This window comes from Amblyomma mixtum, chromosome 5 (assembly GCF_055824585.1).
Source record: "Amblyomma mixtum isolate Tamu chromosome 5, ASM5582458v1, whole genome shotgun sequence".
In the NCBI taxonomy this organism is placed as follows: domain Eukaryota; kingdom Metazoa; phylum Arthropoda; class Arachnida; order Ixodida; family Ixodidae; genus Amblyomma; species Amblyomma mixtum.
The window spans coordinates 180,456,141-180,466,046 of NC_143016.1; positions in this window are offsets into that span (position 1 = coordinate 180,456,141).

Sequence of the window (9,906 nt, forward strand, 5' to 3'; positions counted from 1 at the left end):
CAATCAATCGCAAAAAGTCCAACTGTACCATCTTGAACCCGTTTATTGTGTCGATAAGCGGTTGCATTAAAACACGAGGGCGTTTTAGCGGGCGTATTGAAAGGGGAATGCTGTAGATAATCTTAAATCGATCCGTTTTGTAAAATAATTAAGCGAGTGTGCCGCGCTTTTGTTATCCCTTTGCTTTCTGTTCTTTTCTTGTTCTCCTTTTTGCGCTTCGATCGTTTGATATTTCCGCCTGTCCCGATTCATACAGTTACTTCTATGAATAACCCTGCGCTCATAACAGCTTATAAGGAAGTAATTACTCATTGGCATCCACCCAAGCGCAGCCATACGGCTACAAAGGAAAGCTATACAGCTTTCTCAGAAACTTCGTAGTTAAAGAAAAATTCGTCCTGGTCCGGGACGAATTTTTCTTTAACTACGAAGTTTCTGAGAAAGCTGTATAGCTTTCCTTTGTAGCCGTATGGCTGCGCTTGGGTGGATGCCAATGAGTAATTACTTCCTTATTAGAAATCTACTCCACCTTGGGGGATTCCCCTAAACATTTGACCATCATAACAGCTTACCAACGAAACCCCTCAGAGCAGCAATAGAAACGGTTAATGATCTCAGCGCCCGCCGACCAATCAGATATATAAAAGGGAGGGGGGGGGGGAGGTCATGCGTGATAAAGAAACAAACATAATGATGTGTCGAGAGGACATAAAAGAAGCCGAGCTGCTCTTTCAGGAAGCAAAGCCCAATCACCTCCGAAAAAATGACGAAGGTGTAGCGCCGGTCCCGAGGCCTTCGACTCCTGTCCTAGAAGTAATGTCGGCCCACTAACTCCGACATAAAAAATTATCTCTCGAACATGACGCCGGCCAGAGAAAGACGTCTTGTAAGCTTTAGTTCCGATTCGAAGTACATTACTCGTGAAACAACAGCTCAAGGTATAATGCAAGATACATTGCTATTTAAGATTTGTAATTAACTTTGTTTAATACCGCAAACGTTCATTAAAATGCACCTTGCGTTTAAAATGATGTCTTCCAGTTGAAGACAAAAGCGGATAAATTTAGAAGGATGAGGAGTAAAAAATAGCACTGGGACAATATTTCCCCGTACTCGTGATTCAAATCTGGTCATTCTGAAAATGCGTCAAGCTTTCGTCACATCAGATTGAAGCACTGGAATGATTTTTGCTCCAGATAAACCTGATGCGCAAGTAGGTTTGAACTGTGCCATTTTATGAATCAGCTGGGCAGATGTAGAAATTTGAGCTTTCTTTCCATCACATTAAATTGATTCCTATACAATGTTTTGCGAGCTGGCATCTCCTGATGAGGCAGTGATCATTTGTAAGGAGTAAAGTAACAAATGAGGAATCTCGGTTCCCTTTAGCTAAAACAAAACTGACGTTGATTATTTATTTTAGTGCTGAAGACATAATTACCAGATATTGATTAGTGTGAACAGCAAAGCTCTTCATAGCGCAAAGTGATATGAATTTCTGAGATGCTTGCCCTGTGCCTGCTGCGCTTGCTGCGCTTTCTATGCTTTTTATGTAACACAACGTACGGCGAAAAAAAAACCAGTAGCTTATAAATGTGTGATTTTATTTTTTAAAACGTGCAAGTACACTGAATGTGAATGGCTTGTGGTAGCATCATGCCGCTTCCATTCTGTTCTTAAAACAGGCAAGCGTTAAGTAAAAAAAACAATGAAAAAAACTGACAAGACGTGAAGCCACCCTCCCCTGACACCGGACATAAAACTAACTACATATAACACTCCGATCTTAAAATGCCACTCCTATGACTCCTTGGCTTCCACACACAGCAAAACGGCCGCGCTAGCCATGCTCCACATCTTCTCAATCAGACGACATCACAGATCCTCTGTATGATTACCAAGGTGTCCCACAGAACTGAAGAAGGCTGACGCCATCAGGCAGGTTCCGACGCTACTGACCAGCCATATCGCACCATCATCATCATCAGCCATCATCAGACAACGTCCACTGGAGGACAACGGCCTCTTGCTCACCTCTCCAGTGACCCCTGTCCTGTGCGCACTGCGGCCATCCTATCTCTGCAAACTTCATCTCATCCATACACCGAACTTTCCGTAGCCCTCTGCTATGCTTTCCTTCTCTTGGTATTCATTCCGCTACCTTTAACGACCATCAGTTATATTGCCTTCGAATTACAAGACCTTCCCAAGCCGATTTTTTCTTCTAGATTTCGACTAGGATGTCAAAAACCCGCTTTGTTCTGTAACCCGCTCTGGCGTCTCCCAGTGCCTAAAGGTTACACCTATCATCTTCCTTTTCAGAGCTCGCTGCGTTGTTAGCCTTAACGTTTCAGCCCCACAGGTGAGTACAAGCAGGATAAGGTTGTTTTACTACGGTTCCCAATCCAAGACTCTGATACCTCGAATAAACAAGCGGTGAGTAGCATTACCGAGATTTTTCTGCCTGCCTGGCAGCCTTCCTTGTTGGAATTTAATTCATAATTTTATGGAGGACTACGGTAGCTGTGAAGCTGTTACAGATATCTTCCAGTCTTTTTACATAAGGGGTTATCACACACAGATCCTGCAACGTGCGCATGACCCCTATGGTTTCGACTGAGTCAACTGCTTTCTCATAATATTTGAGGGCTATATTTAGGGGTTGGTTGTTTTTTGCCCATTTCTCTACAACCTCATTGATAGTGTGACTATGGTCTATTGTAACTTATCTTTTAAGGAAAGCCCGCGTGAAGATTTGGTTGATGAAGTCCAAGGCTGCCGTGACTCGATTAGCGGTTACCGAAGTATATTCGTTATAGGCAACGGATAGCAAACTGATGGGCGTGCAATTTTCTAAGTAATTCACGTTGCCTTTTTTCTGAATTAAGTTGATGCTAGCATTCTTCGAAGTTCCTCGCACGCTCGAAGTCATAAGCCGTTGCGTGTACAGCAGAGCTAATGTTTCTTGTACAATCTCCCAGCCATCCCTCAACAGATCTCCTGTTACCTCATCCTCACCAGCTGCTTTCCACTTTTTCGTTGCGCCTAAGGCTTCCTTTAATATTGCAAGGCATACGGCACCCATTACCAACTCATCAAGATAGTCCAGATCGACATTCTTATTCATAAAGCCTATAAGCAAGCACTTAACCTAATGCGATCTATATCTTCCGACAACTTGATTATTCTAAGATTAGATATTAAGGCCAGATAACTAACACAGGGCTCCTTGGAAGCCAAATACAGAGCTTGGCCCTCACCACCACCGAACGCCGCTTCTTGCAACACCACAAATATCCCCCCTCCCCCCCCCCCCCCCCCCACCATAACTCTCTAATAGCACTCTTACCAGTCATTAAAGTACCATCTACAAAGCGCAGCCTTTCCCAGAAATGTGCACCTAACAACCACACTGGACGCCGGAAGGCACGACAGAAGACACTGAGTCACATCTGCCACAAACCACCAGAACTAAGCTAAACGCACAGAGCTCACTACATCGACCTGCAAAGCCACCACTACAGCGTCTGCGAGGAAGCACTCGATACGCCCGCAGCAGCATCCATCACAGTCACCACATTCGTGGAAGCGCACGAAGCCGCCATAACGCTAGCAGTTGTCTCCAGCCCTCCAAACTACCCCCCATACGTCATCACAGAAAAGGAGCTTGTCAAAACTACCGCAAAGCCCTCGCATGCCCGTACATGACCAGAATCCTAAGCTCCTACGCTACCGCTTCGTCCAAGACTACTGGTATGGACCCCTGTTCAACAGTACATTCCTGGCAATCAGCGCGCACACGTTATCGCCTGAGCAAGTGCCTTCCGGGCACCAGGAGCCCGCATCGACCGCAGTCCCTCACCGGAGCGAGTACCGAATCAGTACGCAAGTCGACTCCAGCATCAACTCCTGGCCAGGCATAGGTAACCACCACCGTACAAAGACTCACGAGAAATGAGGCCGTCATCTGGCGACCACCACAAACCCATATATAAACTACAATACAATACAAATAAAATAATCATCAGAGCTTGCTGCATAAAGTATACCCCAATCTCTAGTCTAACATCGTCATCATCATGAGCCTGACTACACCCACTGCAGCGCGAATGCTTCTCCCATGTCTCTCCATCAACCCTGTTCTTTCCCAAATGCAGCCATCGTATCCCCGCAAACTTCTGAATCTCATCCACCCACCTTACTTTCTACAGCCCCCTGCTAAGCTGGCCTTCTCTTGGAATCCACTGCGTTACACTTAAGACCAGCGGTTACGTTGCCTCCGTATCACACTCCCGGCCCAAGCCTAATTATTTCGTCTTGATTTCGACAAGGATCTCATTAACCCGGGTTTGTTCGCTAGCCCACTGTGCCCACTCCCGGTCTGTCAACGTTACACGTATTATTTTCCTTTCCATAACTAAACATCCGAACATATGCGCACACTAATGGCTACTCTTCCCTGTACCATACCACCTGGCCGAGGTAACTCAACCCGGCAGTCAACCTTATCCACAACCAGAGCGCCGCGCAGTGAAATGCTGTGCTGCTCAGCTCACACCCGGAATACCAGCTCAAGCCGATGGACCGTGCCAGGCTGAGGAGATCTGCTACAAGAGCACTGGACTTAGGGCCCCTCCTGGACGGGGCAAACTTCTCTAATTAGACCCAATAAATGTTTCCCATGATCATCGTCTTCATCAGCATGAGCCTTTTTCTTACATCGTCTGTCCACTGCTGTGTAAATTGGCTGCAGCTTGCTCTTCTTCGACCCCAAAACACAGTTCCTCGTTGGGTTCAAAGACCTCCAGCGTGCCTGGCCTCTCGATGTTAATATTCAGCAGTCTCGAATTGAGGTGTCTGCTCCCTATGTCGCACCGGTTTCACTGTCTCTGCGCAGCTGTTAATGATGCTGGAGCTTTCGCGCCCGGCACGTGAACTAATAGCAAAAGTGGCCTTAAAAAACGCTTAGTGCCTTCGGGCCTCAATTACACAACAGTCATCGGCTGGCCTTCAAGCGGAAGCAGCCTGTCTGCTTAAGTGAAGTCGCGGCGTGTGAAATCCCAACGGAACCAAGCCTACTCGACGCGTAACGGAGCCTCATGTTTTTTTTTTTTGCTTCTGGGGGCGCTGCAGTACCCTAACTACGCTTGTTCGCTGATTGTTCGTTCGGAGCTCTTGTTCAAGTCGGTATGCACACATTTCGAGTGCTGTAGGCTCCTGAGGAGTGGGTAGTATATTCATACTGCCGGTTAATTTGTTAAGTAATTCTTTTGTTCTCGTCTAGTATTTCCGTGAAGTGCAGAAAAATCTAAGAAAATAAGGCAGAGTACTATCAGCGTCAATTGAAACGCCAACAAGTCAATTGAAACGCGAACAGCACAACTCGCAGATATTATACTAGGAAGGCAAAACCCAGCTTAGCAGGGAAATCTTTGAAGCCTACTGCATAAAAAAAGAAAATGACCGTTGCATCAGCTCCACTTCAGTATCTTTATCTAAGAAAGAGTTAAACTACCTAGATGTGAACTTGTGCCACGCGCGCCCTCGTGCCTGTGTTATTTGATGGTTTCGGCTGTTTATCTGGTGTGATTACGTTTCCTGTATAAATGTGGTTTTCCCGTAGTAAACTTTAGTTGAAGTTCCGCGTCTTGTCCTGTGATTTCCTTTCTTGTCCTGCGTCGTTTTAGCGCGGTTGCAATATGCACTCCATTGTCAACCACCAACTAGCCCGCCTTCACTTGTTACATGTGTTAGAAGGCAAAATACATGAGTAGTTGATTTTCCCATCGAAGCCGAAAAGACCGCTCTTCTGAAATGTTAATAGCCCACGCCTGTATTTCATCTCCAGCCTCTAATATGCTTGATTTTTTGTGCTCGCGTTCCAGTTGTTTTGATCGCGTTTCATTTCACGCTGATAGTACATATTATGTGTTAAAAAATTTGTTCATCAACATCTGGTGCCGTTTTAAGAATGAGGTCTGGAACGTCACTGCACTCGTTTCCAAGGGGACAGTCATGCGAGACTCGAACGAGCTAATGTGTCAATTGTTGGTTTAGCTCGTCACTTAAGCTCTTCAGGAGGCAAGGTTCCCCTTGCCTCGCCAAAAAAAAAAGTATTTCCATGCTCTGTATGAAAACTATCAGAGCCATTTAATACAGCTGCTTCAGCACGAGACCTACCAGTACACGAGATCTTGCTCATGAGTGATTGTCGAAGGGGCTGACTCTGCGCTAGGTCTCTGGCGGTGCTGGCCAATCATTCCCTCCTTGAAGATACAAGCTTGAGCTTTGTTTTTTTTCGCGAGTCCACTTGGATGTTGCGGTGTTGACTGTAAATTCCTGCCCGCATTACTGCTCGTTCCCCTCGCCGGCTGAGTTCTCCTTTTTGTTGACCATGATGGCCACATCTCGGTCCCTGTTTGTCTAAAGTTATTCTAGATCTACCAGCACTCCGGCTGTCGCACCAGCGTGGTCAGGCGCTGAGCCTATTTTTGGTCCTTGTCTTACTGCTGACTTAGCACCTGCTGCTCCTCAAAGCTTCTTGGTCATCGAGAAACTACTTCTGGGAATGTGGCTGAACCGTAGCCTGCTTATAACGCGTCTTTGCGGAACAAGGCTACTGAAGGAAAGATGTCTCTGGCATCCTTCCGAGCGCATGCCGTCATACTTAATAAAACTGATGATATTAATAAGCTGAGACAGGTAACTGGCAGTAGATCGGCAACAGTTACAAACCTCCTTAACAAAGTAGATATAAAGCTTTGGTGAAATGCTTCCAGGTTGTAAAAAATATTGCGAAGCTGATTTCATCACTTATGGAGTTAACGCCCCACAGCCGCCAAGGCTATCAGGGACCCCGTAGAGCTCCAGACAATTTCGAATACCTGGGGTTCTTAAATGTGCACTGATATCGCGCTGAACACTGCCTCTAGCGTTTTGCCTCCATTGAAATGCGACCGCCGCGGCCCTTCTAGAACCCGCATCTTTCGGCTCAGCAGCCTAGTGCCATAACAACGGAGCCACCACAGTGGTGCGAAGCAGACTTCAGAGGCGTTGCAATCAATAAAGCCAGTTTATGAAAAGGTTTTATACTGTATGTGTCATATTCTATTCGCCAGGCTTAATTGCACTGATCTGCTGGGAAGGTCACTTTAAAAGATCTTAAAACGGGTTGCAGTAGCTGCTTTACTAATGTACAAACCTGATCACAATTCGTGATGTTAAAGCTTTTAGACACAAAATGCTTTTAGCTCTTGTTCTGAGCAAATTCATGCGAACTTCGTGAAAGAACCGCGGTGAACCATACCTAAAATATGAAATCCAACCATAAATGAACATTGCGAAACATTACCGTTCGAATGGCTGTCATCCCGCCGGTGAGCGGTGAGGAATTTCGGAGGCTCTACGTTTCATGCCTAGATTAGATTGCCGGCGCAGGTGCTACAGCCATTATATTTCGTGATTCAGAACTTACTTACTGCTCGTAAACATCTTTAAATAAAAAAAAGGCTTTCTGTAAATAATATCAAGGCGTAACAACGGGGCTGCGTTGGGAAGCGCGCAAATGCACGCTCGAGCGAGGCTTTGGATGTTTTGGTTCCGTTTTTCTATAGATATGTGCCGCTGGCTTGTCAGTGCCAACGTCCGTTGCTACTTCTGAATGTCAACGAGGCTGACGGCAGAAGTGCTTCATGTTACGGCGCGGCATAGCATGACCTAGATGAGACCTATTTCAAAAGTGCAGCCAGCGCCTGACTATTACTGATGCTTGCTAGAGCAACGTCAGGTAGTGCAAAGTATTTCGTGCTTACATCAGCTCTCGACGACTATAGAGTGCATATTTTGCTCATTCATTTACGCACAGCATACCTGTGCCATCATGGGGCCAGTATCGGAAGGGAGATGACTTGCGAAGTATACTTAATAATCAGCATAAAACAGATAGGTATACTATCGCCAAGCTGGCTTTCGAGTATTTAAGTTCATGGTTTTCGAAGCGAGGAGAAGCGACGACTTCAGATTACTGTGAGAAGTTGCAGGAATGCGGTGTGCAGTGACCCAGGGGCGCGAAAACCATTTCCTGTCCCCCGTCGTGTCTGCTGTTCATTAAAGAAACGACGTGCTCAGTCAGAGTCGTCAGCTTAGTGCGCGAACTGCCCCGCTGAGGTCGTCCGTCAGTTTCCAATTAGTTTCAAGGGTCGACTCTGCGCGACGCGTTGCTCTGCCCCTCTTTGCTGTTTGCGGCAGGTGGAAGTGCCTCTGTATTTCCGGTTTCGTAACCAGCGAGACAAGCTGCCTCAACTCGAGACCTTCTAAGCCTTCGGCAGGGCTCCACCGGCGGGGAACGAGCGACGGCCTCTCACATGCCAGTTAAGTTGAAATTCAGACTAAGTTTTGATCCCTGCAGCGTGCTTTTTGATTGTCCAGTAAAAGCCTCGCCAATATGGTGCCGAACATTCTTTATGCAGTGAGCCGAAGTTTTCGAGAGCGAGGGAGAAGTCACCAACTTCATGCATCCTGTCAATTCTGCCTTCGAAAACACTACAAAGCCTTTCCATGATTGGCTGTTTAGCTAGTTTATGTGGTACATATCTTTTACTTAGTGTTCGTTGTGTTTCACATCACCCTGCTCTAGTATTCGAACATCGTGCTACGGTCTACGCCTGCTGATCCTATTCTTCAAGCCAATGGAGCTACAGGTCACTGGTGAACATTCACTACGGTAAAAGCGGTGCAGGTTGCTTGGTATCGACGACTGCGTTCTAGATGCGTGTGGCCTGAAGTTAGGATCAAACCAACCAGTCGGCCGCTGCGCTGCAAAGACGAGCCCTGAAACGAGACCATCGATTGCACGACCTGCATTCAAGGAAATACTGGGAGAGTCCGTGGCAGAATTTCCGACCTGTTACGAACATGTCACTTTAACTCTTCCAAAAGCGAAACTTAGGTAATATTTTTATACATTTTTATGGGACTGTGAAGTCTGCAAATGGTGCACAACACAACTCCTAATCGATGCGACATACCCGCTGACCGAGTCGTCTGTGAAACTCAAGACCTGCTTCAGCAGCCGCCGTGCAGGGGTGATCGTCCATATGTGACTCCAAAGTCGTGTACAGTTCCCATGAGAGTCCCCAGAGCACTAGTTTAGCGACGTTCTGCAGTTGTGCGCCAGAGTAAACCCCGAGATTTAGGATGGAGACCAACTGTGGCTCCTACTGCGGCCGTTCGCGATAACACAATAATGGTATTCGAATTTTGATGCCAGAGAAATTGTAGAGGCTCATGCACTGTGCGATGTCAGTACACTATAAAGAAATACTGGTGGTTGAAATTACCGGACCCCTTAACTACGGCGTCCTTCATTTGCACGAGTCGCTTCGGTACGTTAAACCCTCATAAACCATCATCTATAACCCGAAGAGCTGCAACAACTTCCTGCAGATACTCCTGGTCCTCAGCCAGGCCACATCGATGGCCCATACGCCTCGAGTACGATCGACACCAGCAAGCACCACCTACTTTACAGGCGGACCCTACGCTTCTGGTTTGAAGATCCCTGCAAGACCTCAAAGAGGTGCTACGCCAATACGGCCAGTCCAGTCGACTGAAGCTGCGTCTGAGAATCTGCACGTAAAACCCACGTGCACAGCGGCAGCCCACGATAGCAACATCTTGAAGGTGAGCAAAAAACTTAATGTACCTCCCGCGTCTATAGTGTCATTGGCAGAACGCCTTAGGAAATTCGAGCAAAATGTATGCCTCAGCGGTGCGCCGTTACACCACTGAACATCACGAGTTGAAGACAGATGAACATGATGCAATTAATGTAGTCCCAAGGGCCACATACTGCGCAACAACAGCCTGCGGTGGACAGATCAGGACCGCACGCCCAGTGTCCTGCGC